Source organism: Ornithorhynchus anatinus, chromosome 5, assembly GCF_004115215.2.
Source record: "Ornithorhynchus anatinus isolate Pmale09 chromosome 5, mOrnAna1.pri.v4, whole genome shotgun sequence".
In the NCBI taxonomy this organism is placed as follows: Eukaryota; Metazoa; Chordata; class Mammalia; order Monotremata; family Ornithorhynchidae; genus Ornithorhynchus; species Ornithorhynchus anatinus.
Genome location: NC_041732.1, coordinates 69,375,055 through 69,402,456, shown reverse-complemented (window position 1 = coordinate 69,402,456; position 27,402 = coordinate 69,375,055). Strand labels below are relative to the sequence as shown.

The window sequence follows — 27,402 nt, the reverse complement described above, 5'->3', positions numbered from 1 at the left end:
GGTCACTTAACTTGGGAATTGAGCTGGGAGGCTTGGCAGACCTGAAAGAAGCTGGCTCCTTGCCAAGACTCAGGAACACCAGCTTCCAAAGCCTCTGGGGGCCGAGCAAGCACAGTGCCCCCTGGTAGCATTGGGCCCCAGAGGTGACAACTCTGTGGGGATAATGGAGGCGACAGCCCCCGGCTTCACTCAACCCAGGTCCCTGAGTTTCCAGTTAGGACTGAAATGACCCAAAATGGCTTTTGGGCCTGTTAACTCTCCAAAGCCTTTTTCCCCCAGCAGCCTCCCAATACCTCTGCAGCCCTCGCACCCCCATCACACTCACAATCCCCCTCCCACAGTTGGGCCCTCTCCACTGTCCAGTTACTGGGGACATCCCTGATCCAGGAAATGACAGGAAGAGGAAAGGGGGAGGGCAGGGGGGATTCCATCACGGCCAGTTCCCGGTCTGCAAACCTGTCAGGCTAAAAGCCTGTTTATCTGGATGGGAGAGGTGGGGGAGATGGTCTGACATCTGTTGTTCCTTCTGTCTTTCATGGGATCTCAACCCTGTTTCTCTCTGCGAAAATCTGGTTAATCTCCACAAAAGCTTTTCCCTTGGTCTCAAGAATTACCACATGAATGTAAAGGACAGTGAGGAGGCAAACACCAGTGAAGATGATGAAACTGTAGGGTCCAATGCCCTCCTGTGGAGACAGAATCAGAAGAATGCGGGTGTAGGGAGTGGGGGTTCCTGGTGCCTCCTGTACAGGCTGTGGGACCTCAGGGACCCTGAGCAGTTGATCACGGGGCAACAACAGGGTGACCACTAATGGTCCTAGTGGAAAATGGAAGAGACATACATGTGACTTCACCAGTATTACCCAGGCAATCAGTGTAACCAGATGGCGCCACCTATACCATTTTGTGGCGATTTCACCGATCCCAAAATGTTTTTCTGGAAAGATACCCACACTACTCCCAAGCTGTATCCAGAGTTGTCATACTACCCTCCTGGGTCTGTACAATCTCTGGCTCCACATCCAAGCCATGGAACTGGGCAGCAGGAGCCCTGGCAAAGCCAAGTGGACAGGGGTCAGCGGCAGGAGACGGGAAGGTGGGGCTGGGCTCTAAAAATAAAACAAACCAGATGTAAGAGCAGCCAGCCCCAAATCAATCAATCAGCGGTAGTAATTGAACACTTACCATGTGCAGGGCACTGTACTAAGCGTTTGGGAGAGTACAAGTCTTCACCAGCGTGGCTCAGTGGAAAGTGCATGGGCTTGGGAGTCAGAGGTCATTGGTTCGAATCTTGCCTCTGCCACTTAGCTGTGTGACTGTGGGCAAGTCACTTAACTTCTCTGTGACTCAGTTCCCTCATCTGTAAAATGGGGATTAAGACTGTCAGTCTCATATGGGACAACCTGATTACCTTGTATACCCCCGCGCTTAGAACAGTGCTCTGCATATAGTAAGCACTTAACAAATACCAATATTATTATTATTATTACAAGATAAAAAAGTTGAAAGGTACTAGGCCAGGGACAGACTAGCTGGAGATCAAACCGCCTGCTAAAATGACGGCCAAACATCCGTCAAACCGTTCAGACCACCGGGCCTTGGGGCTGGAGAGGGCTAGGGTTTCGATGGTTTTTTGGAGCAGGCTTCCCACCCCACTCCCCCTGCAAAAACAAACGCTCTCTTTCTCTCCTTCTCTCTCCTGGACAAAGGGAAACACCAGACCCACCACGAAGTTGGTGAGACAGGGCACCTTCCCGTCTCCCTCCCCTGAACCCTGCTCATGAACGCGTCCGGGCCGGGAGGACTGCAGGAAGATTTCAGTTCTGAGCCCGGAGGGAACCGGAGCTGGGGGAAAGATGGGGCGAGCACCTCCCTTGAGTGTGAAATCAGCATTCATTTTCGTCTTCGCCAGAGGGCGCCGCTGAGCCCCGCCGGCTTCGGTACTTAGGGCCCGTGTTGCCCTCTAGTGGCCACTCCGAGGAGCGGCAGGGTGGCCGGGCTCCCCGCCGCACACCTTTTTTTGGCCCCCAGAGTGATCCAGGCAGGCAGGATGGAAAAACTGGACGCTGGAAACAAAGGGAGCTGAACAGCCGGGAAAGTCGGGAAGTAATGGGGAGGAGGAAGAATAAGGCTCATGGGAAAGATGATTACAGAACTCTGCACACAAGTAGTGGATAGAACACAGGTACGGGAGTCAGAAGGATGTGGCTTCTAATCCCCTCTCTGTTGCTTGTCTGCTGTGTGACCTTGGACATGTCAGTTAATAATAATAATGGCATTTGTTAAGCGCTTACTATGTGCCAAGCACTGTTCTAAGCGCAAGGTAATCAGATTGTCCCATTTGGGGGCTCAGTCTTCATCCCCATTTTACAGATGAGGTAACTGAGGCCCAGAGAAGTGAAGTGACTTGCCCAAAGTGACACAGCTGATAAGCGGGATTAGAACCTGTGACTTCTGACTCCCAAGCCCGTGCTCTTTCCACTGAGGCACGCTGCTCAGAGAAGAAGTTAACTTCTCTGTGCCTCAGCTATCTCATTTGTAAAATGGGGATTGAGACTGTGAGTCCTATGTGGGACATGAACTGTGACCTTGGACAAGTCAGTTAACTTCTCTGTGCCTCAGTTATCTCATTTGTAAAATGGGGATTGAGACTCTGAGCCCCATGTGGGACATGAACTGTGTTGAACCTGATTTCCTGGTATCTTCCCCAGGATTTAGTAATAATAATAATAATAATTATGGTATTTAAGTGCTTACTATGTGCCAAACACTGTTCTAAGCACTGGGATAGATACAAGGTAACAAGACTGTCCCATGTGGGACTCTCAGTCTTAATCCCCATTTTACAGATGAGGTAACTGAGGCACAGAGAAGTTAAGTGGCTTGCCCAAGGTCACCCAGCAGACAAGTGGCAGAGCCAGGATTAGAACCCACATTTTCTGACTCCCAAGCCCGTGCTCTTTCTACTAAGCCTTCTGCCTGGCACATAGTAAGTGCTTAACAAAATCTATTAAAAATAGAATTGATTGATTCATTGATTGTCTCTGTTTTGGTTGAAGAAGACTCGTTGGGTCCTATCATTGATTCACTGATTGATTGGGAGGCTCCTTTCCTAAAAGCAGTGGCAGAAGAGGGTCAGGATGGTCTTTGATGACACTGGAGACATCGCTTTCTGATCTGAAAACAGCAGACATTTGTTATGTTACATTGGTTGTCCAGGTTATATAATGTAATGACAACTTAGGGGAAGTAGTATGACTTTGTGGAAAAAGCACCCACATAGAAGTCAGAGGACCTGAGTTCTAATCCCACTCTTGCAGTTGCCTGCTCTATGACCTGGGGTAAACCCTCTTCAGTTTTCTGTCCCTCAGTTTCCTCAACTGTAAAATGGGGATTCAAAACCTGTTCTCTCTCCTACTTAGACTGTGAGCCCCATGTAGGACAGAGACCATGTCCAATCTGATAATCTTGAATCTACTCCAGTGCTTAGAATAGCACTTGACACATAGTAAGTGCTTAACCAGTACGATAAAAAAAGTTTAAGGGCCCATGGAAAGGTTCTTTGTGGAAATCTACAGAAGTTAGAAGTCTGTTGCGGGGAGGGGGGCTCCTGACAGCCTCTCTCTTTCCTCCCCCATTTCAAAGCCTCTGTTCCCAGGCCCATGGGAACACAGGGACCATTTTCGAGTCCCAGGTCTTGATGGCAGAAGCAGAGGCGGAGGGAGGACTGCCACTTCAAATAAAAATATGGGAAATGAAGATGCCTGGGGCCACATAACAAACCAGTGGAAACCAGAGCTATCTGGTGTTCAGTCATACAATCGTATTTACTGAGTGTTTACCGTGGGAAGAGCACTGTACTAAGCACTTGGAAGAGTACCATATATCAATAAACAGACACATTCCCTGCCCAAAACGAGCTGTGAGAAATAGGGTGAATGGCCATTCTGGCAATGACATCAGGCTCACTTCTGTATCACAGGTGACAACCCTGTGGGTGTCTGATTCAACCAATCAATCCATCAGTGGTATTTATTGAGCACTTACTGTGTTCAGAACACTGTTCTAAGCCCTTGGGAGAGCACAGTACAACAGAGTTGGTAGACATAATCCCTGCCCTCATCTAGCTTGCAGTCTAGTAGGGGAGACAGACATCGAAATAAATAGAGAAGCAGCATGGCTCAGTGGATAAAGCATGGGCCTAGGAGTTAGAAGGTCAGGGGTCCTAATCTCTACTCCTCCACTTGTCAGCTGTGTGACCTTGGGCAAGTCATTTCACTTCTCTGGGTCTCAGTTATGTCACGTGGAAAATGAGGATTGAGAGTGTGAGCCCCACTTGGGAAAAGGACAATGTCCAACTCCATTTGCTTGTATCCACCCCAAAGTTGAGCACTGTGCATGACACATAGTAAGAGCTTAACAGATACTGTAATTACTATTATTATGATGATGTCAGATAGGAGGAGCGGCAGAGTAAAAGGATATGGACAGTTGTGCTGTGGGGCTGGGGCTGAGTTGAGAATCAGAGTGTTTAAAGTGTGCCTGGGTCTGCCCTGCCAGAGCGGTACTGTTATCTATCACACAAACTCCCAGAGGCCCCTGAGCAGGGACAACTGGACCCCCAATTCCCATCCCCGGAGGCAGCCTGAAGAAGCCCCCCATCCCTCCCTAGTCCCCCAGAAGGGAGCTTTTCAGCTCCTGATTTCCCTGGGAGAGGATTCATTCAATAGTATTTATTGAGCACTTACTATGTGCAGAGCACTGTACTAAGCGCTTGGGATGAACAAGTTGGCAACAGATAGAGACAGTCCCTGCCGTTTGATGGGCTTACAGTCTAATCGGGGGAGACGGACAGACAAGAACAATGGCAGTAAATAGAGGACATGGGGCCTGGACTGCAGGGAGCTGGGGTGAGGTGGTAGTGGAAAGACTTGCCCAGGGTAGTAGTGTGGACTAGTGGATAAAACACAGGCTTGGGAGTCAGAGACCTAGGTTCTAATCCTGCTCCACCACTTGTCTGCTGTGTCACCTTGGGCAAGCCAGTTAACTTCCCTGTGCCTCAGTTATCTCATTTGTAAACTGGGGATTAAGACTGTGAGTGCCATGTGGGACATGGACTGTGTCGAACTTGATTGCTTCGTATCTACCCCTGTCCTTAATGCAGTGCCTGGCACCTAGTAAGCTCTTAACAAATACCATAAAAAAGAAGATAAAAAAGAAGAAAAACGCCTCTTCAGAGACACTTACTGGGCCCAATAGAGTGTCCAGCGATGTAGAAGAAGATACAGATGACACCGAGGTAACTCAGCTCCAGGACCATGCTCTGTGGGGAGAGTCAGAGTGGTGGAAAGGGTTTGGAGAAGGAAAGGTCCCGAGAGAAGGGCAAAGCTGGAATGGGGGCCCTGGAATGGGGCAATGTCTGCAGCTCTAGCCGCCTGGGAAGCTGTGGAGTGTGGAGGGTGGGGTTGCTTGCTTCTCATTGGTAGAACCCGAAGCAGCACAGTCTCCAGAAGCAGTATGGCCTAGTTAAAGGAACACGGACCTGGGAGACAGGAATCCTGTATTCCAACCCTATCTATACCACTTGCCTGCGGGATGAGCCTGCGGGATGACTTGGGTAAGTCACAACTTCTCTGGGCCTAAGTTTCCTCATATGTAAAATGGGGATTAAATACCTGTTCTTCTTCCCCCTGAGAGTGTTGGCCCAATGTGGGAAAGGGATTGAGTCTGATCTGATTATCTTGTATTTACCTTGGCACTTAGCATAATGCTTTTACAGATAGTAAGTATTTAACAAACTGCACAAGTATTCATTCATTCATTCATCCCATTGTATTTATTGAGCACTTACTGTGTGCAGGGCACTGTACCAAGCACTTGGAAAGTACAATACAGCAATAAAGAGAGACAACCCCTGCCCATAACAGGATTGTTATTGTTAGAAGAATTGGGTTAGGATGCAAGTTATATGCAAGTCACTGCCTCAGATCCGGCTTCGCTCTCTCCACTACACAAAAACTGCCCTCTTAGAGATCATCAGTAATCTTTTTCTTGCCAAATCTAATGACCTCCGCTTCATCCTAAACCTCCTTGATTACTCAGCTGTCTTAGACACTGTCAACCATTCCCTTCTCTTGGAAACATAATTTAACCTTGCCTTTACTGACACTGTCCTCTTCTGGTTCTCCTATTTCTCTGTCTATTCATTCTCAGTCTCCTTCACAGATTTCTCCTCAGTCTCCCACCAGCTAACTTTAGGGGGTTCTCAAGGTTTAATTCTGAGTCCCCTTCTACTCTACATCTGTGCCCATTCCCTTGAGGGACTCATTCATTTTCATGGCTTCACCTACCATCTCTATACTCATGATTTCTTGGATCACTCTCCTTCTCCGCAGTCTCATATTTCCTCCTGCCTTCAGTATAACTCTACTTGGATGTCCCACCAACACTTCATACTTAACATGTCCAAAACAGAGCTCTTCATCTTTCCACCCAAATTGTGTCCTCCCCGTGACTTTCCCTCACTGTACACACCATCACCATACTCCTGCTTCACAAGTCCCTACCCTTGGCATTACCCTTGACTCATCTTTCTCATTCAGTCCTCTTCAATCTGTCACCAAATCCTATCTGTTCTACCTTCACTACATCACTGAAATTCACCTTTTTCTCTCCATCCAAACTGCTACCATGCTGATCCAAGCACTTACCCTATTCCACTTTGATTACTGCATCATCCTCCTTGCTGATCTCCCTACTTCCTCTCTCTCCACATTCCAGTCCATTCTTCACTCTGCTTTCCAGATCATTTTTCAAAACGGTTCAGCCCATGTTTCTCCATTCATCAAGAACCTCCAGTAGTTGCTCAACCACCTCCACATCAGAGAAACTTCTTACCATTAGCTTTAAAACACTCATACACCTTGTCCCCTCTTATCTTACCCAGCACACTCACTTAGCTCCTCTAATGCCAACCTAACTCATTGTACCACGATCTCATCTATCTCACTGCCGACCCATCACCCATGTCCTGTCTCTGGCCTGGAACTCCCCATTTCCCCCTTCATATCCAACAGACCATCACTCTCCCCACCTTCAAAGCTTTATTAAAATCACATCTCCTCCAAGAGACTTCCCCTACTAAACCCTTATTTCTTCAACTCCCTCTCCCTTCTGTCAATCTTGTCAACCTGCACCCTTTATTCACCACCCCCACCTCAGCCCCACAGTACTTATGTACATATCTGTAGAGTATTTTTTATATTAATGTCTATCTTCCCCTCTAGACTGTAAGCTCATTGTGTCCACCAACTCTGTTATATTATACTCTTCCAAATGCATAGTATAGTGCTCTGTGTATTTAGTAAGCACTCAGTAAATATGATTGATTGAATGATGGATATGCTGTATGGAAAGGACAATGGGGAACCAGGAAGGGGGAAAGAATCCTGCTTGTCCTAAAAAGAACCCATCTGCTTTCTACAATTGGGAACAAGGTTTTCAGACTAATCAATCAGTGGTATTTATTGAGCACTTACTGAGTGCAGAGAACTGTACTAAGTGCTTGGGAGAGTAACATTTAACAGGGTTGATAGATACGTTTCCAGCCCACAATGAGATTTTCCCCAGAAACTGTTTGACAGCTGCCCCCAACCCTGAGCCAGTTTACAAAAACTCTCCCATGATTCCTAGGATACTTTAGACACCCCAGAGCCAGCCCTGCTCTGCTCAAGTGGTACTCACTAGGCCAGAGGCTGCAATCAAAGCCCCATCAAGGGCAGGGCAGGATGGGACTAGTAGGGACAGGAGGCAGGACTGGAGCCTGAGGGCTGATATTGCGACCTTAAAAAGCCTGGAGCAGCTCACTTGCTCACTAAAGACAAAGAAAGATTCATGCTGAGAAGCTGAGTGGGGGAAGGCAGGCCAGAATCATTCTGTGGACTGGTCAACTGTTTGTAATACTGCCTTAAAGCCCAGGGTGTCTGCTGGGGCTTGGCAAACTGGCCTTGTATAAATGGCTGGAAATACGGAGCCCCACCCAACCTCAAATTGGTTCCCATTGGAGCATGCCCAGCCCAGCCCCAGTCCAGCTCCAGATCTCCCTCCCCACCCCAGCTCAGCCCCATCCCAGTTCCTATTGTTGTGGGTTTGGCCCAAGTCTGGTCACAACATGGAGCTGGTGGTCCTTTCACACCAGAAACGGCCCAGGAAGTCCCCTTCAAAGGAAGAAGTCAGGTGCTGCTTTGGGTGGCCACTGACCCTAAGTCTGTTATCACTTCTGTTATGGGACTCCAAATATAATAACGGTGGTATTTGTTAAGCGCTTACTATGTGCAAATCACTGTTCTAAGCGCTGGGGGGATACAGGGTAATCAGATTGTCCCACGTGGGGCTCACAGTTTTAATCCCTATTTTACAGATGAGGTAACTGAGGCCCAGAGAAGATAAGTGACTTGCCCACAGTCACATAGCTGACAAGTGGCAGAGCCAGGAGTCGAACCCTTGACCTCTGACTCCCAAGCCCAAAGGTGCTGAACCCTCAGGCCCGCAGCTCTCTGGGGCCCTGGGATGGGAGGGAAGGTGTGGTAGGCCCACCACACAAAGCTCATCCAGCTGGGGTTAGGCTTAGAGCCAGCCTGATCTGACCCTGAGGTCCTGAGTCCCCTAGGTGGCCCCAGGCTGGGCCTCTGTTCCAAGGAGCTGACACATGTGATAGATGTCAGGGAAGGCCCTGCTAGACTTTCTTCCACTTGGGTCCTGGCCCTGCCCCAGCCCAGTCCTGCCTGACCCAGACCTGCCAAGGCCCGGCCTTGCCCCAGCCCAGCCCTGCAGCCCAGAGGAACAAAGCTGGATGCTTCAGACTGGAAGAGGAGAGCCACTGTGAGAACAGCACAGGCCGTGTCACTGATCCCGTAGCCAGCCAGAAACAGGGTTCTCCACCCCCACAGCTCCATCCAGATGGCACTCTGCAAGAGAGGAAGCAGAAGGGAAGAAAACACTACATTTGGGCTGCATTATATAGAATGCAAGCTCCTTGCAGGCAGGAAATGGACACTTGATTAGTCTGTGCTTTCTCAAGCTTTAACAGTGTATTATTGCACCCAAAGGGCCTTCAATAAATATCTTTACTCCTATTACTACTCAACAAAGCCCAACCTGGAAAGAGCCGAGGGCAGGAGACCCTGGCATGCTGTGCACTTAAATCAGAATTTTGGTAGTGGGCCCTGCCCCTGGGCTGTCTAATCACTCTAACCCAGAGCACAACTTCCCTGGGCTCTTCCCTGTCTCCTGAGGATCCACGTTTCCAGTTAACAGGGTCATCCTGGTGGGTGGGGCTTAGTGGAAAGAGTATGTGCCTGGGAATCAAAGGACCTGGGTCCTAAAACCCAGCTATGCTACTTGTCTGGTGCATCACTTTGGGCGAGTCACCCACTTAACTTTTCTGTGCCTCGGTTGCCTCATCTAAAGAATGGGAATTCAATATCTGCTCTTCCTCCTACTTAGACTGTGAGCCTTAGGTGGGACAGGGATTGTGACTGACCAAATTATCTTGTAATAATAGTAACTGTGATATTTGTTAAGTGCTTACTATGTGCCAGGCAATGCACTAAGCATCAGGGTAGATACAAGATAATTAGACATAGTTCCTGTCCCACATTAGGCTCAGAGTCTTAATCCTACCCAGGTACTGAGTACAATGCTTGGCACATAGTAAGTGCTTAACAAATATGGTTTTGGTGATAATAATAATAAAAATAATAAATAGTAGTAACAACCCAAAAGGCTGTCCATTCAGATGTGCTGCTCATCCAAGAGGCATCAAGCCTGTCGTGGCAATTATAAGGTCCCCTGGGAATCCCCAGTGTGACAGCCTGAGTGGGCACTGGTGGGCATGCCACAGGCATGCCAAAGGCTACACCACCCTCTGAGGACCTCAGAGTTCCTCATTCTTGAATTTCCTGCTCAAGAACTAGGTCTACTTTACTCTACTGGACACTCCCAATCATTTAGCCCAGTGCTGTGCACACAGTCTGTTCTCTTTTAGTACTATGGATTGATTGATTGATTGATTTATCTGCCCTGGAGTTGTCCAGATGGCACCCAGAGTCCTTCATTCTGTAAGATGTCGGCCCTCCCCAGAGCTGAGCACAGACCCAGTTCCTCCGCTGCCACCGCCACCCTAGGGAAGATGAACCTGAAAGACCTGAAATTTCAGTCTCCGTTGCCCATCTCTAGCATGGCACCTTCCTCTCTGTGGCATTGCCTAAAAGATTTCTGAGGTCCGTAGAGGTAGGATGGGGTTCAGAGAGCCAGGAACTAGAGTTCTCTGCTCCTCTCTCTGCCCTCCAGAGCTAGGTGAGGGCAAATCAGTGGCTGGGGCAAAATCAGATTCCCTATTTTCAGTGGCCTGGGGGCAGATTAGGGGAGAAGAGGTTTGCTCTGTTGTCTTGGAACCAACTCCATGGCCCTGGTGGGCCACTGGGAGAGGAAAAGGGCTGAGGAGAATCCAGGCAGGAAATTGTTCCCAGATAGGAGAGGAACAAACTGAGAAAACCGTCATAATTATATTGATGATGCTAGTACCCACAGTCACGTACTGACTGTGAGAGGGATCCACACCCGGCCTAGTATAAATCGTGCCTGCGTAGTAGTTGATCTGCAATGAGATTCCAGCAGCATTAGGAGAGGTGACTGACACAGTAAAACTCCAAGGACCCACAGCACCAGTTTGAAGACTTTAAGAACCAATGGCTCTGTTGTGGCTGCCCCAGGGTGGTCTCTAGTTCTCTTGAGAAGATTCCTGTGGCGCTCCCAAGACCAAATGCAGGAAGGCCCCACCCCTCACCCACCCCGCACCAGGACAACCCCACACTCACTGCGTTAACCCCTGACAGCTACTGGCTGGCCATCAAGACAATGATGGAGATGAGCTACCACTGCAGGGACCAGAAGGTGAAGAGGTTGAGGATGTACAGATGTCCTTCGGCCTTCTCTTCTTATTCTTCCAGGTGCATCTCTTCCACTTTGTTCTCCACATCATCCCAGCCTCTCAGTTTCCGTAAATCTGCAGGAGAGGAAGAGCCAGAGGCTGAGAACACAAGTCAGGCCACACCAGGGTGACCCAACATCTGCCAGACCCAGAGTCTCTCAGCCAGGGGTCCTCCCAAGTCAGTGACCCCAAAGGATGCTGGGAAGACTGTGGGATGGTGGACTCTGGGTACCTCCCCTACAGCAGCCCATCCTGTGGATGAATCAGCCCTCTTCCCCCACCCCCCCAGGGCAATGGTACCTTGTCAGGCTCTTTCTTCCGCTCCCTTCTAGATCAACATGAACCTGGGGCTCTGGGGGAAGAAGGGCAGGAAGAGTAGCTGCAGCCCTGCTGGGAGGCCTGTGATCACTAGCAACAAAACACCTTGTTCTCTAGGTTGTCTCTGGAACACTGTACTTAGAAAGTTACAATGACTAAAACTTGCCAGTTTCAAGAGCCCAAGGATTTGTGGAAACTGCCAAATCCATCCTGCATATTCCCTTTCCTGTCTTTGGAACCAGAAGTTCTGGACAAATTGCCAACCCACTGGCTTCAGGATCCTCCAATGGGTTCTGGACTGCAAAGCCTTCAAAGGGCAGGGATCATGACTTCTAACTCTTTTGAAGAATAATAATAATTATGGTATTTGTTAAGCACTTACTATGTGCCAAGCACTGTATTAAGCGCTGGGGTAGATACAAGAAAATCAGGTCTCACATGGGGCTCACAGTTTAAATTATAGGGAGTACGGGTATTGAACCCACATTTTGCAGATGAGGGAACTGAGGCATCGAGAAGTGAAGTGACTTGCCCAAGGTCACACGGTAGACAAGTGGCAGATCCGGGATTAGAACCTAGTTCCTCTGTTTCCCAGGTCTTTGTTCTTTCCACTAGGCTAGACAGCTTCTCAGACTCTACTTGCACTCCCCAAAGTGGTCAGATTAGTGCTCATCCCACAGTGAGTGCTCAGTAAATTCCATTGATTGCCTACAGTCAGTCAGTCAATCATATTTATTGAGCACTTTCTGTATTAAGCGGTTGGGAGAGTACAGAGTAACTGTGTAACAGACACATTCCCTGCCCACGATAAGTTTAGACTCTAGAGAGTTTAGACTCCAGAGAACTGGGCCTTCAGGAAAGCCCTTCAAAGAGACAGTGAGCAAAAGGAAGAGCCAGGGTTCTGTACAGAACCTGAGCCCTTCCGGGATCTGCTACTCCACTGTAGAGAACCAACCGCATGGAAATTCAGAATGAGACTGGTGCTCAGCAACTTAACTGGAGGAAACCTAAATTGAAGAATTTAAGCCCCTTGTGAGCAGGTGCTATCGAGAAGCAGTGTGGCCTGGTGAATGGAGCACTAGCTGGGAAGTCAGAAGGACCTAGGTTCTAATCCCAGCCCTACCACTTGTCTGCTCTGTGACCTTGGGCAAGTCACTTAATTCCTCTGAGCTTCAGTGACCTCATCTGTAAAATGGGTTTTAAGACTGTGAGTCCCCTGTAGGACAGGGACTGTGTCAAACCTGATTAGCTTGTATCTACCACAGTGCTTAGAATGATGCTTGACATATAGAAAGTGCTTAACAAATACCATTATTATCATCATCATCAACAACATCAACTCTACTGAGAAGCTGAGAAGCAGAGTTGCCTAGTGGATAGGGCATGAAACTGGGAGTCAGAAAGACCTGTGTTCTAATTCTGGCTCCACCACTTGTCTGCCATGTGACCTTGGGCAAGTCACTCTACTTCTCTGTGCCTCAGTTTCCTCATCTCTAAAATGAAGATTAAGACTTTAAGCTGTAGGTGGGACATAGACTGTGTTCAACCTGATTGGTTTGTGTCCACTCCAGGGCTAAGTACACTCCCTGGAACATAGTAAGTGCTAAACAAATAACACTAAAAAAACCCAAACAAACTTCTTCCATCCCAAGCATGTAGTACAATGCTCTGCCCGCACCTCAAAAAAGTGCCCACACCTTAAGTGCTCAATAAATACCACTGATTGATCGATTTGTTAACAACATATCAGATAGTGTATCTACCCCAGTACGTGGAACAGTGCTTGACACATAATAAGTGTTTACAAAATACCACAGTAATAATAATATAAACCTCCAACAGCTGTATAGGAGACCCTGGTGGGCTGCATTTTCATGCCAACTGGCTCTGGTTGACTGAGTGTGGTGACACCGCCAGCCTTGGGAATCATGACAATGATATTGCTTCACGATGCCTCACCACGATTCAAAGTCAAGCCTGCCTTGGTGCTTGACCCAGCAACCCTGGGTGCTCTTTCATTACAAAGTCAATCCACTCAGTTCTAGTTTAATATGAATTTTGGCCAGAATGCCATTCAAACCTCGGTTGGCTAGAAAGCTGTTGAGAGCCAGTGTGGCCTAATGGAGAGAGAGCACAGAACTGGGAATCCAGAGACATGGGTTCTCATCCTGGCTCCATCACTTGACTGTTGTGTGACCATGGAGCACAGTGCTTGGCAAATAGTAAACTCTCAGCAAAGATCTCAATTATGATTCCACAAATATATTATCATTATTATTGTTATTCAGGAGTTAGGGAACAGCATGTTTGGGCTTGGCCTGCCACTTCAGGAGGATGGGAATGGATTAAGGTTCTCTAGCCTGAGTTTTCCTTGATGGTGGGTTTGGTGAAAACACAACCCTCATGCTATAGAACTGGGTGAGCTGGCATGGCCTCCTTTCCCTCCCCTGCCCACTTCTGGGAAAAATGTCAGCAGTCCCTCTCCCCCAACCCCTGCCAGATACCCCTAGTAATAATAATAGTAATGATGATATTTTATTCAGCGCTTACTATGTGCCAAGCACTGTTCTAAGTACCGGGAGAGGACAGGTTGGACACAGTCCCTGTCCCACATGTGGCTCACAGTCTTAATCTCCATTTTACAGATGAGATAACTGAGCCACAGAGAAGTTAAATGACTTGCCCAAGGTCACACAGCAGACAAGTGGCAGAGCTAGGATTAGAACCCAGGTCTGGCTGACTTTCAGGCCTGTGCTCTATCCATCAGGCCATTCTGCTTCCTCTCTGGTTCCATCCTGGGTGAATAGGGCATGCCCAGCTCCACAATGCTCCCATGAAGCTGGGGCACAGCCCCGTCCAGAGCATGAATGCCTCGAGTAGTGTTCCAAACATTTTTCTGAGCAATGCTGGTCATTGCCGTTCAGCCCCAGAGAAGTCCTCCCTCCACCCCACAACCCTCTCTCTTACCTGCTGCAATCCCCAATACTGCCTCAAGGCTGAAAATCTGGGCTAGGAAGATTCCGGTGATGACAACGACCTCGGTCATTGTTCCCAGCAAGGCCCTGAGATTTTTCGGGTCCTGCTCTCCCAGATACATCGGTAGAGGACTATCGGCCACATCTGCCAGGGAGGACAAAATCCAAAGAGGAAGGGAATCATCAGTCCTGAGGAGAGCCGTAAATCAGATCCCTGGGCTCTGCCCTGGAGCTGGGACCTCCACCCGGGCTTCCAAATGATGCTAGCTCAACCTTCCCCGGATAGTGCTCCAAACCCACCGTGCCCTCTGAGGCCTTTCCCAGGACACTGACCAGAGGACAGTTTGGGTTAAGCCCCTTGGCTTTACCAAAGTAGGATGAGGATAATCTGTAGCAATCTGGGCAGGGAACGTGTCTACCAACTCTGCTATATTGTACTCTCTCAAGAGCTTAGTACAGTGCTCTCCACACAGTAAGTGATCAATCAATACCCCTGATTGAACGATTTGATAACTACTGTTATATTTATTGAGTGCTTACTGTGTGCAGAACACTGTACTAAGGTCTTCGGAAAGTATAATATATCAGAATTGGTAGGCACATTCCCTGCCCAAAAGAAGCTTACAGTTTAGAAGGAAAGGGTAATCACTGAAGGCTTTGGAGGGAAAATACTTCAGGCAGTGAAGTGAGGAATGGACTGGAGAGTGGAGAGACTGGGCACAGGGTGACCTGTAAAGAGGCTGATGCAGTAGTCCAGCTGGGATATGGCAAGCACCTGGACCTGTGGCCATTTGGATAGAGAAGAAAAGGAGAATCCTGGAAATGGTGTAGAGGAAAACCTGACAGAACTGAGCCACAGAATAAATGTGGGAGTTGAACAAGAGGGTGGAATCCAATAGAAGGTTATGGTTTCGGGCTTCAGAGATGGACGGAGACTTTGTTGGGAAAGGAAGGGGGTGCAGAGGATTTGGGAGAGAAGATGAAGGGTACAGTTTTGGACATGTTGGGCTTTAGGTGCCAGCAGGATATCTGTGTTCTGTAGGCAAGAGGAAATGGCATGAAATTAGTGGAGGTGAGATGGCAGGGCTTGCGAGGGAGATTTGGAAGTCATCTGAAAAGAGGTGGTAATTAAAGTCATGAGAGTGGATGAACTCTGGCAGAGGGTGTGAAGGGAACTCCAAACTGAGCCTAATACCCACAATTAAAGGATGGGAAGTGAAGGCTGAAAACGAGCAGTCAGAGAGATGAGAGGAGAGCCAGGAGAGAAGTGTGTCAGTAAAACCCAGTACTGTGGCATTTCCAGAAGGGGGTGGTCCATGGCATCAAAATTGTCTGAGTAGTTGAGGAGGATTAGGATCCAGCAGAGCTAGCTAGCAGCCGCAGATCTACATCTCCGCCCCTGTCCTCTCCCCCTCCCTTCAGGCTCGCATCTCCTCCTGCCTCCGGGACGTCTCCACCTGGATGTCGGCCCGCCACCTAAAACTCAACATGAGCAAGACTGAGCTCCTCATCTTCCCTCCCAAACCCGGTCCGCTCCCAGACTTCTCCATCACCGTGGATGGCACGACCATCCTTCCCGTCCCGCAGGCCCGCAATCTCGGTGTAATCCTTGACTCGTCCCTCTCGTTCACCCCACACATCCTATCCGTTACCAAGACCTGCCGGTTTCACCTCTACAATATCGCCAAGATCCGCCCTTTCCTCTCCACCCAAATGGCTACCTTACTATTACGGGCTCTCGTTATATCCCGGCTAGACTACTGTGTCAGCCTTCTCTCTGACCTCCCTTCCTCCTCTCTCGCCCCGCTCCGGTCTATTCTTCACTCCGCTGCCCGGCTCATCTTCCTGCAGAAACGATCTGGGCATGTCACTCCCCTTCTTAAACAACTCCAGTGGTTGCCTATCGACCTCCGCTCCAAACAAAAACTCCTCACTCTAGGCTTCAAGGCTCTCCATCACCTTGCCCCTTCCTACCTCTCCTCCCTTCTCTCTTTCTACCACCCACCCCGCACGCTCTGCTCCTCTGCCGCCCACCTCCTCGCCGTCCCTCGGTCTCGCCTATCCCACTGTCGACCCCTGGGTCACGTCCTGCCACGGTCCTGGAACGCCCTCCCTCCTCACCTCCGCCAAACTGATTCTCTTTCCCTCTTCAAAACCTTACTTAAAAATCACCTCCTCCAAGAGGCATTCCCAGACTGAGCTCCTCTTCCCCCTCTACTCCCTCTGCCATCCCCCCTTTACGTCTCCGCAGCTAAAGCCTCATTTTCCCCTTTTCCCTCTGCTCCTCCACCTCTCCCTTCCCATCCCCACAGCACTGTACTTGTCCGCTCAACTGTATATATTTTCGTTACCCTATTTATTTTGTTAATGAATTGTACATCGCCTTGATTCTATTTAGTTGCCATTGTTTTTACGAGATGTTCTTCCCCTTGACGCTGTTTAGTGCCATTGTTCTTGTCTGTCCGTCTCCCCCGATTAGACTGTAAGCCCGTCAAACGGCAGGGACTGTCTCTATCTGTTGCCGACTTGTTCATCCCAAGCGCTTAGTACAGTGCTCTGCACATAGTAAGCGCTCAATAAATACTATTGAATGAATGAATGAATGAATAGTTACATTTGACAAGAGTACAAGAATCATTTACAGCTCCCCCGACCTTCCAAGACAGCCCAACTCCAGCCTTTGTCCATGCTTGGGGGGAGCCACTGACCTGCACAGATTCCCACAATGACCTGGGCAAAGTTGATCATCTCATACTACTTGGCCACTTTGCTGGTTCCCATCAGGATGACAGGGACGATGGTGAAGATGTTGCTGATCAGCAGGGTGCCCTTTCTGCAGAGAGATTAAAGGGTGACTGAGGGAGAGGTCCTGATGCTCTGAGGGGCTGAGGCCTGCCCTGAGCACAGGGCACAGGGCTGGAGTTGTCACGGCACTGGGTGGCTCTGAGCTGTGTTTGCTGACTGCACTGAGGGGTCGCTGTGCCCAGGTGGGACCTGATCTTGCAGGGAAGACCCAGGGTGGGGCTGCCTTGTGTCTAACTGAATAACAGTTCTTGAAAAGCATCATGGCCTAGTAAATAGAGTATAGGTCTAGGAATCAGAGTTCCTGGGTTCCAATCCTGGTTCTACCATATGCTTGCTGTTTGGCCTTGGGCAAATCACTTAACTTCTCTGTGCCTCAATTCTGTTGTTCTTCCTTCCTACTTAGACTATGAGCCCCTTGCGGGATAGGGACTGTGTCCAACCTAATTCCCTTGTATCTACCCAAGTGCTTAAAACGGTGTTTGAAATATAGTAAATGCTTAACAAATTCCATTAAAACAACAGAAAAACAAAAAAGCACACTTCAGAAAGTGGCCTCGGTGAAAAGGAGCCACCAACCACCTTCAGGCTGGATCAGTCAATCAATCAATGGTATTTACTGAGTGCCTACTATCTTCAGAGCACATTGTTCTAAGCACTTGGGAGAGTACAGTACAACAGAATTAGCAGAGACACTCCCTGCCCATAATGTGTTTACAGATTAGATAATGATCTTGGTAGCCTACACTCCCTGCAGACCGGCTAGCTCAGGGATGGACCAGACAACACCTTTCTCCTCATTTACCTGGAAACCTCCTCCTACCACAGCCCTGAGCTGGACTTCTGTTCTCTCTCCGGTATTTCGGGCCCCAGAAGCCCTTCGCCCCTTTCCACAGATAATAGCCAGCCTCTGAAGGGCCTTTTCACAGCAGGCCCTCCTGTCCCTTCCCTTTGAACTGCCCTCCCTCCTAAACTCTCCTCCCGGCAGCAGCAGCTTCCTCAGACCCAGGGTTCACCTCCCACACTGGGGATGATTTCTTTACTGGCAACTTTGACTTTTGAATCCTTGCCCAGTCTTCCCCTGAATGGGACCTTACCCTGGACTGCCCCTCTAATCTGCTGGTGGCATCACTCTTCCTGGAGCAGAGATAAACGGCTCAGGGGAGGAGGGCAGAGTCCACAGGAGCGGGTGTTGTGATTGCGATGTTGGTGATGATGGCAATGATAGTGATGATGATGATGAGGATGCAGCAGGGTGGGAACCAGTGACTCATGGGGAGCCTGTTTCATGAAAGCATTTTGCCAGTCCCGAGAGGCTCTGACTACTGTGGTTTTTACCCCCAAGGGGGTCTGGTCCAGGAGAAAGAGCATGGGACTGGGATTCAGGGGTTGTAATCATGGCTTTGCCACTTGCTTGCTGTGTGATGCTGGGAAAGTCACTTAACTTCTCTGTGCCTCAGTTTCCTGATATATAAAATCCCGACTCTCTCATAATATCCTTACTGGATTATTGCATCAGCCTCCTCTCTGATCTCCCATCCTCCTGTCTCTCCCTGCTTCAGTCTATACTTCACTCTGCTGCCCCGATTATCTTTCTACAGAAACACTCTAGGCATGTCACTCCCCTCTTCAAAAACCTCCAGTGGTTGCCTATCAAGCTTTGCATGAAGCAAAAACTCCTCACTCTTGGCTTCAAAGTTCTCCATCAACTTGCCCCCTCCTACCTCACCTCCCTTCTCTCCTTCTACAGCCTACCCCATACACTCCACTCCTCTGCCGCTAACCTCCTCTTGGTGCCTCGTTCTTGCCTGTGCCGCCGTCGACCCCTGGCCCACATCCTACCTCTGACCTGGAATGCCCTCCCTCTTCATATCTGCCAAACTAACTCTCTTCCCCTCTTCAAAGCCCTACTCAGAGCTCATCTCCTCCAGGAGGCCTTCCCAGACTGAGCCCTCCCTTTTCTTCTGCCCCTCCTCCCATCCCCATTCCCCCTACCCTCTCCCTCTGTTCTACCCCTTTCCCCTCCCCACAACACTTGTGTATATTTGTATATATTATTTATTACTCTATTTTATTAATTATAGGTATATATCTATGATTCTATTTATCTATTTTGATGATATTGATACCTACTTGTTTTGTTTTGCTATCTGTCTCCCCCTTTTAGACTGTGAGCCCTTAGTTGGGCAGGGATCGTCTCTATCTGTTGTCGAATTGTACATTCCAAGCACTTAGTTCAGTGCTCTGCACACAGTAAGTGCTCAATAAATATGACAACGAATGAATGAATAAATGGGGATTCAATGCTGGTTCTCCCTCTTCCTTAAACTGTGATCCACATGTGAGACAGGGACTGTGTCCAACCTGATTATCTTCTATTTCCCAAGTTTCCTACTGCAGTGCCTGCCCCGTAGCAAGTGCTTAAAATATTATTATGATGATTATTATTAGGGAGGACTGATTATTCAGTGGTCTTGCATGCTGCATTCACAGTCAGGAGCAGGCACTAACTCTGCTAGCAGCCTCACTTCTGGAAACGAAGGTGCATCAAGATACAGGGCTCAATCAATACAGAGTAGATGTCCATGGAGGGTAGGACAGTTCCAGAAGCCACTTGGGTACTTTCCCAAACAGCTGTGGGGCAGCCTGCTCTTTTGCTGTAGGGAAAGGGGAATTGGGCTGAGTAACCCCTCACCCCTACACCCTGGAAAGTCATAAGGGATGTCTCCATCCTTTGCCTGAAAAGTACAAAGGCTCTTGGCATTACAGGACCTTGCCTATATCTGTAGCAGAGTTAGTATAATCTTTATCTATCACATTTTGGACAACTCTGAGCAGCAGTGCCAATCCAGGACCCTGAAAACGCCAGAGAACCATAGCTGCAAAGGCAGAATCACCAGAAGCAGCAGGAGGGACAGAAGCAGAAGTAGCAGTAGCAGCAATCCAGAGGAGGAATTGAACTGGCGGAATTGGGTGTTAGGCGTCTCACCCGTGTCTTTCTCATCCCACTTTTCTTAGGTGGCTGGAAGTCCTGCAGGCCAAGCAGAAGCTTGCAGGGGCCCGTGAGGTAGACAAATTGGGTAGAAGATTGGAGTTACCTGCCACATTTATCCACCAGAGGGTCAACCAGCAGGGATCCTAGCAAGCCGCCAAAAGAAAATATGGATATGGTGATAGACCAGAGGAGAAGGAGGGAGCTTTTGTCCAGGAACGTCTTTGTGCTTCTCAAGATAGGTCTGGTTGTAAAAGGCTTTAATCATCTAGAAAACACACACACACACTGTCATGCATACATACCCACAGACACACACATACTGAGGAGTTCTTCCGGAGAAGACACAGTAGCACTGTCTTTCAGTATGAAGGCAACACTGCTTTCAGTGACTTGGTCTCTGCATCCCCGAGAGAAAATCTCTTGCACACTTGCATACCATGTCCATGGAAATGCTGTCATGCGTCTGTCTGGCCCCTGGCGATTTGGGGTGAGCACTGCTCAGACATTGATGGCAAGTGCCCGAGCCCTTGCCAAAGGGCCCTGATCATTTACTTTCTGGGCCCTAGGGCCATGTCTAGGAACTGAGGGCCGGGTGACCCCAATCCTGCTCCTGCCACCAGGGTCCATCCCCAGGGTCCTGACCCTTCCAATTCTGCCATGGCATGGGTTTTCACTCTGCTTTGCTAACAGAGTTGTCCAACAACTCAAGCCTGTTCGGCTATAGCATGACTTGGTGCTGGAAGACGCAGCTTGTGCATATTCATTCATTCATTCATTCAATCATATTTATTGAGTGCTTATTGTGTGCAGAACACTGTACTAAGCACTTAGTAGGCGCATGGCATCAAAATGAATACTACAGCATGGGTTTTCTTTAACACAGATTTTACAAAGAACACGCCCACAGAACTAGAGGAGAACTGAGTATAAACTCCCCACCCCCAAGCCCAGTTACTGATCCCATTAATGAACTCCTGAGGAACTGTCTCTGAAATCTTTCCACTCTTTACCTCGGCCTGTTTTAACCAACACCATCCAGAACCAGAATCACGTCTTTTTTATGGTATTTGTTAAGTGCTTACTATGTGCCAGGCACTGTACTAAGCTCTGGGTAGAAACAAGGTAATCAGGTTGGAAATAGTCCCTGTCCCACATGGGACCCACGGTCTTAATCCCCATTTTTGTGTTGGGGGTAACTGAGTCACAAAGAAGTGAAGTGACTTACCTAAGGTCAAACAACAGACAAGTGGCAGAGGTGGAATTAGAACCCAGGTCTCTCTGACTTCCAGTCCCATGCTTCTGGTCTTCAGTGGGAACACCATGCAGTGGCTGCCGCATGTGAGATATACTCAGTTCTCCTAGACTGTGTGTTTTCACCACATGCTTTGGCTAGAACACAATGGCAGATTTGAGAACGTTCCTCCAGCAACACACATTTGGATGCAGCCCAGTGAATAAAAACTCCTCACCATTGGCTTTAAAAGCATTTGATCACCTTGCCTCCTCCTACGTCACCTCACTACTCTTCTACCACAACCCAGCCTTCACCCTTCACTTTTCTAGTGTTAAACTTCTCACTATATCTCTGTCTCATTTACCTCATCTCTGACCTCTTGCCAATGTCCTGCCTCTAGTCTGGAACACCCTCCCTCCTCATATCCGACAGACAAATACTCTCCCCCAGTTCAAAGCATTATTGAAGGCACATGTCCAAGAGACCTTCCTTGACTAAGCATTCTTTACCTCTTCTCCCTCTCCCTTCTGTGTTGTCCTAACTTGATCCCTTTACTAATCTCCTCTCCCAGTCCCACTGCACTTATGTACATATCTGTAATTTATTTATATTAATGCCTGCTTCCCCCATCTGGTTTTTAAGCACTTACTATGTACCAAACATTATTCTAAGCTCTAGGGTAGATACAACATAATCAAGTTGGACAAATCCCTGTCCCACATGGGGCTCACGGACTCAATCTCCATTTTACAGATGAGGTAACTGAGGCACAGAGAAGTTAAGTGACTTGCCCGAGGTCACACAGCAGACAAGTGGTAGAGCTGGGATTAGAACCCACGACCTCTGACTCCCAAGCCTGTGCTCTTGCCGCTAGGCCATGCTGCTTGTCTAGACTGTAAGCTCACTGTGGGCAGGGAATGTGTCTGTTTATTGTTATATTGTACTCTTCTAAACTTTTAGTACAGTGCTCTGCACACAGTAAGCACTTAATAAATGCAATTAAATGAATGAATGAATACACTGGACCAAACGGTTGTGTGCAAGCTGCAGCACCAGACATAGGGGACACTACAGCATGAGTTTACGTTAGCATGGAGCTCTGCAAGAATGCAACCATTTGGTCTAAGAGAACTCCGTTGGTCAGTTTTGAAGCTGTACCTGACAACTGCAGGTCACCAGCCGTCTTGCTTGGAGGCTCCCTTTACCTCAATATCACGTGTGACCAGGTGTGGACCTCCCACCTCCCCACCCCACCCACCTCCCGTCGGCAGCCAAGGCCATCTCTCTTACCATCTTGCCTGGTCCAGAAGCCCACGTTGTGCAGGGTGTTGAACACAGAGATGCTGTAGCTGTACTGGAAAGCCAACCCAAATATAGGTAACAGCGTTGCCAAGGCAAGTGTCAGTGTCAGCCTCTTCAGAGAAGAGAGCACATTTCATTGGGTTAAGCCGGGCTCTAGGAAAACTACATTTAACCACCACATCAGTGCCCATTTGTAACAGATGGGATCAGCCGCTCACAGTCCAAGTATTCTCACATCTTCTTCTTCTCTCCCTCAGCACCAGACAGTACCCAGGGCCACTGATCTGAGGTTGCCCAGAGGGAGAGTTGGATCAACCCATTCTACTAATCTCTGAATCCCTGGATTCAGTCTTGGTCCCTGGAGAGCACAGTGTTCATCCAAGGGAATCAGAAGATCTGGATTTTAATAATAATTGTGGCACTTATTTATTGCTTTCTGGGTGCCAAGCACTGTACTAAGAACTGGGGTAAATACAAGATCATCCAGTTGAACAAAGTCCATGTCCAACATGGCACTCTTGAATGTCACAGTCTCAAGGGGAGAATAGTTATTCAATCTCCAATGTACAGATGAAGAAATGGAGGCATTGACAAATTAAGCAACTTGCCCAAGGTCATACAGCAAGCAAACGACAGATCTGGGATTCCTCTGACTCTGAGGCCCGTGCTTTCACCACTAGACCACACTGCTTCCAGCTTGTTCAGTAGGGGAATGTCCGTTGGAGCTTTTTTCCAGCAGGGGTGAAGGTTTCTGACCTAAGAACCACCTGGAAAAGTCCACGAGGTGAACAGCTCAGCCAGAATCCTGAAAACTGGTCGGCTTATGTGGCCAATCTTCCTTATCAACAGCTTTAAGGCCTTCAATCAGCTCTAGCCTCCCAGCCTTACCTTGCTACTCTTGCTACTATACCCCAGCCTGCACACTTGGATCCTCTATCGCAACCTACTCAATGTACTTCAATCATGTCTCTCTCACCGCTGACCCTTTGCCCAAGTCTTCCTTCTGGCCTGGAACTCCCTCCCAATTTAAATCCAACAGACAAGCATTCTTTGCACTTCAAACCTTCCTAAAATCACAACCCCTCCAAGAAGCCTTCCCTAACTCATTTTCCCATCCTATTTGGCCTCCTCTCTGTATCACCTATGCCCTTGAGTCTGTAATTATTAAGCACTTTGATATTCACTATATCTCCAGACCTACAGCACTTAGGTACATGTTCTTTCACCCTGCCATTTCTATGTGTAACTTACTTTAATGTTTATCTTCTGTTCTAGACTATAAACCCCTTGTGGGAAATGAACGTATCTACCTATTGTACCTATTGTTTCGTGTTCTCCCAAGAACTTACTACAGTGCTCTGCCCATAATAAGCACTCAACGATTGCCATTGATTGATTGATTGAACCCCCTGCTGGGTCACTGTTCTCCTGCCCAGCATCACCATTTGGCCACAGTCACTTCAGCCATATCTGGGTCCTGCTCATGAAAACCTCTGCATGCTTTTCACAATGTTCTGCACCCCACACGCTTATTGGCTTGTTGCCCTGCAAACCCCAGCAAGAACTTGCCTGACAGGGACAAGAGAGTCTGAGTGGTGCCATGCAAACCACCATCACTATAATCAATTCCTCCACAAAGATTCTCAGTTGTGACATCTCAGGGCTAAGGCTTGGCCGCTCTCCTCCACAAAGACAGGGTCATCATCACCTCTAGTTCCTGCTCCCTTGTGGGGATGAGACAACTAAGCCTGTAAGTAGCTGAGGGCTCCAATTCCTGGGCTCCAATTTGCTCACCCATAAATGGTTCCATGCCATCCGGGTTACAGAAATCTGTTATTGGTCCAGGCTGCTCCAGTCTCTGGGAGCTGCTCCAGGACTGCAGGGGCAGCCCATTTCCAACCACAGGTTGAAGGAAAGCAGGCCCTTCCCCAGACAAATCCTCCTCCCCCACCAGACTGGCCCATTGGGATATCTGGAGATCCCAGTCCCTGGGCCAGACACCCTGAGCTCTGATTGGGCCCATGCCCACAGCTGTGGTAAAGAAGTTGTCTGCTCCACACAGCCTCAGGATGGTATGAGCCTACGCAGGAAGTGGTCCACAGCAGGAAGTGGGCCATGACAGAAGTCAAGGTCCAGCAGGTTGGCCGGGGATTTGCTGTCAGATTTTCTAGGTCAGTCAGGCTCTCACTTGCCAGAAGCCCCTCCCCAGCCTGCCCCACAGAGACTCCTCCTATAAGAGATGGAGGGTCCAGTTCGCAACACCTCTCCCAGCAGATTCCCCAGTTAGTAGCTGCACACAGCTGTAGGACTTGTACCACCCCAAACTAGAAACCCACACCTCATTTACCGCCTTCCTTGGGGAATGGGGCATGGAGTTTTCCACATGCGGCTTCTCCATTCTTCCTGTTGTCATGCAGCTCAGATCCTAGTGGCATCTTAGCCAAGCATTCCCACTAATGAAGGGCAGCCAGTCCGCTCTTTTGTTATGGCCAATTGTGGCCAGCCAAGATTTTATGGCCCACCTTATCACTCCTTTGGTCTCTGGACCCTGCAGGGCCTTCTCAGGTTGCTTTTCTTGCACTTGGGATTGTAGATAAGACACAAGTTGAGGTATTAGCAACCAATAGTACATATAATGAATTCTGCCACTGTCACCCCTGCCTGAACAGGAGAATAGCATTGCATAGAGTTTCTCTGCTCGCCCAAGGCGATAAAACGAGAGGGCCGCAGGAGGTAAGACAGAAAGAAATCAGGTGGATTCAAAGAAAGTCATGCAGCAGGCTAAAAGAAACATGAAAACGTTCCTCGGCTTTCTCTTGGTGTTCTGCTGCATCCTGAAGGTGCTGAGTGGGGGGAACTTTGACCTCCAGGTGTGTGTTGAGGGCAGACTTTCAGGCCCTTAAGCCTAGGGATATGGAAATGGGAGCAGCAGGATGCACGGCTATGAGGGGGAAGAGTGTACGCTCCTCAGAGGCAAGGTAAGTGCCACAGTACTACTGTGCTGTTTTCTTCTAGATAAAATGGGATGAAGTAGCAGGCTCAGGATATCAGTCGTTGGGTCACCGATGAGGAAATAGCGGTGCTTGGGGACCCTCAGATGTCTGAGCAGTGTCTGAGGAGTCCTGCGCAGGGGCTCTGATCACCCTGAATGGAGCAAGGGCTTCAAAAGGAGCCTTAAGCACAGTTTGCCTCACTCACACACAAACACAGACACGGCCAACCACCCAAGCAATCATTATAGTGCTATACAGTCTTAGGAGCTCAATAAATATCACTGTTTAATTGATTAATTGAAATAACCTTCCTCAAACATCAGCATCAATTCAGTAAAAATGTTCCACTCTAAACTTCAAATGTAATAATGTCCCAGCAAAGCAATTGAAACCCGAGGAGCTGAGACCCCAACTTCTGGAGTTTGCAAGGGTTTCTTTGGGTAAGGTGATGGCTTGTTCTTGCAGACATCACTGCTCCATCACCTCCCCTCCTCATCCTTGTCCCCTCCCCACCCTGACTTCTCTCATTTCCTGGAAGCAACATTCTTGATATCATCAATTCTAACCTATTCTGGGACATTTATTCTTGTCCGAAAAAACAGACATCTCCTTCCTGCAGGTAGCTATGAAATCACAGTGACCAGCAGCAACCCTCAGAATCACTGGACCCCAAGATGTCAGTGGCATCACGTGCTTCACTCTAGCTCAAACAATAATGTGACGATGCTATCATACAGGTGTTATTTTTGTGGAGGTTTGCTTGGTACCAACATTTGAATATTTCTCCAAAAATAAGACAAGGTGGCTGTTGCCACGCAATACCACAGGAGGTAAGACAGAAAGAAATCAGGTGGGTTTAAAGAAAGTCAGGCAGCAGACTAAAAGACACATAAGCACCTTCCTCGACTTTCTTTCAGTGTTCTGCTGCATCCTAGAGGTGCTGAGTAGGGGGATCTTTGACCTCTGCAGGGAATCCCAATTTCACCAATTTATTTGGAGCTATTATGCGCCCCTCCCAGGTTCCCCTGAGCATCCTCCTCTCCAAAGACATGGAACTCAGTGGCAGAGCACTGGACTAAGTACTTGGGAGATAAAATCATACAAATGGTGACCAATCCATCCATTCATTCATTCAACAGTATTTATTGAACACTTACTGTGCACTTTGGAGAGCACAATAGAGTTGGTCATTTCTGACCGAATTGGAAAAACAATCACGTCTTGTAGCTGACCATCAGAGTGGCAGAGAACCAGGAGTGTTTAGGCATGACTCTTCTTCTTTATGGGTCTATTCTTTATTTTAGGATGCCCCTAGGAATGATCATTTTTCTTGTCCAGATTGGATTCTGGAGTAGAAGGTATAGAATTTTCTACTGATGAAGCTTTGGGACTTGATGCTTTGTTAACCAGTTGGCTTGAAAATTTGATCTGATAAAGATCTAGATTTTCTGAGCCCTAGACTCTTACGGTTCACTGAAGCCAAGGCTTCCTAAGACCCCACAACCAAACTTGGTTCTGCAGTGGTTGTTCACAGGATAAAAAATGGACAGGTGAGCTATAGTTTAGTGTTTTAATGACAGTTTTCCAGTAACAGTTTGGCAGTGGGGGTAGGTGGGGAAGAAGCATAGTTCTTGAGGAAAAGTAATCAGATCAGCTTTAATGACTATAAAAAAACAATTCAAAGCTCTTCCCTGGCAGGACCGACCACCCTCAATTTCTCCTCCAATTTCCCCACTTGACTGAACAAAAATTACAGAAAGTACCCCCTTCATCTCATGGTTTACTACTAATAA

At 48.4% G+C, this 27,402-nt stretch overlaps 1 pseudogene; it reads right to left on the bottom strand.

Annotated features, from left to right (window-relative positions):
- Positions 1-390: 390 nt before the first annotated feature.
- Positions 391-25,029, bottom strand: LOC103166807 (annotated as a pseudogene).
- Between the last annotated feature and the right edge of the window lie 2,373 nt (positions 25,030-27,402).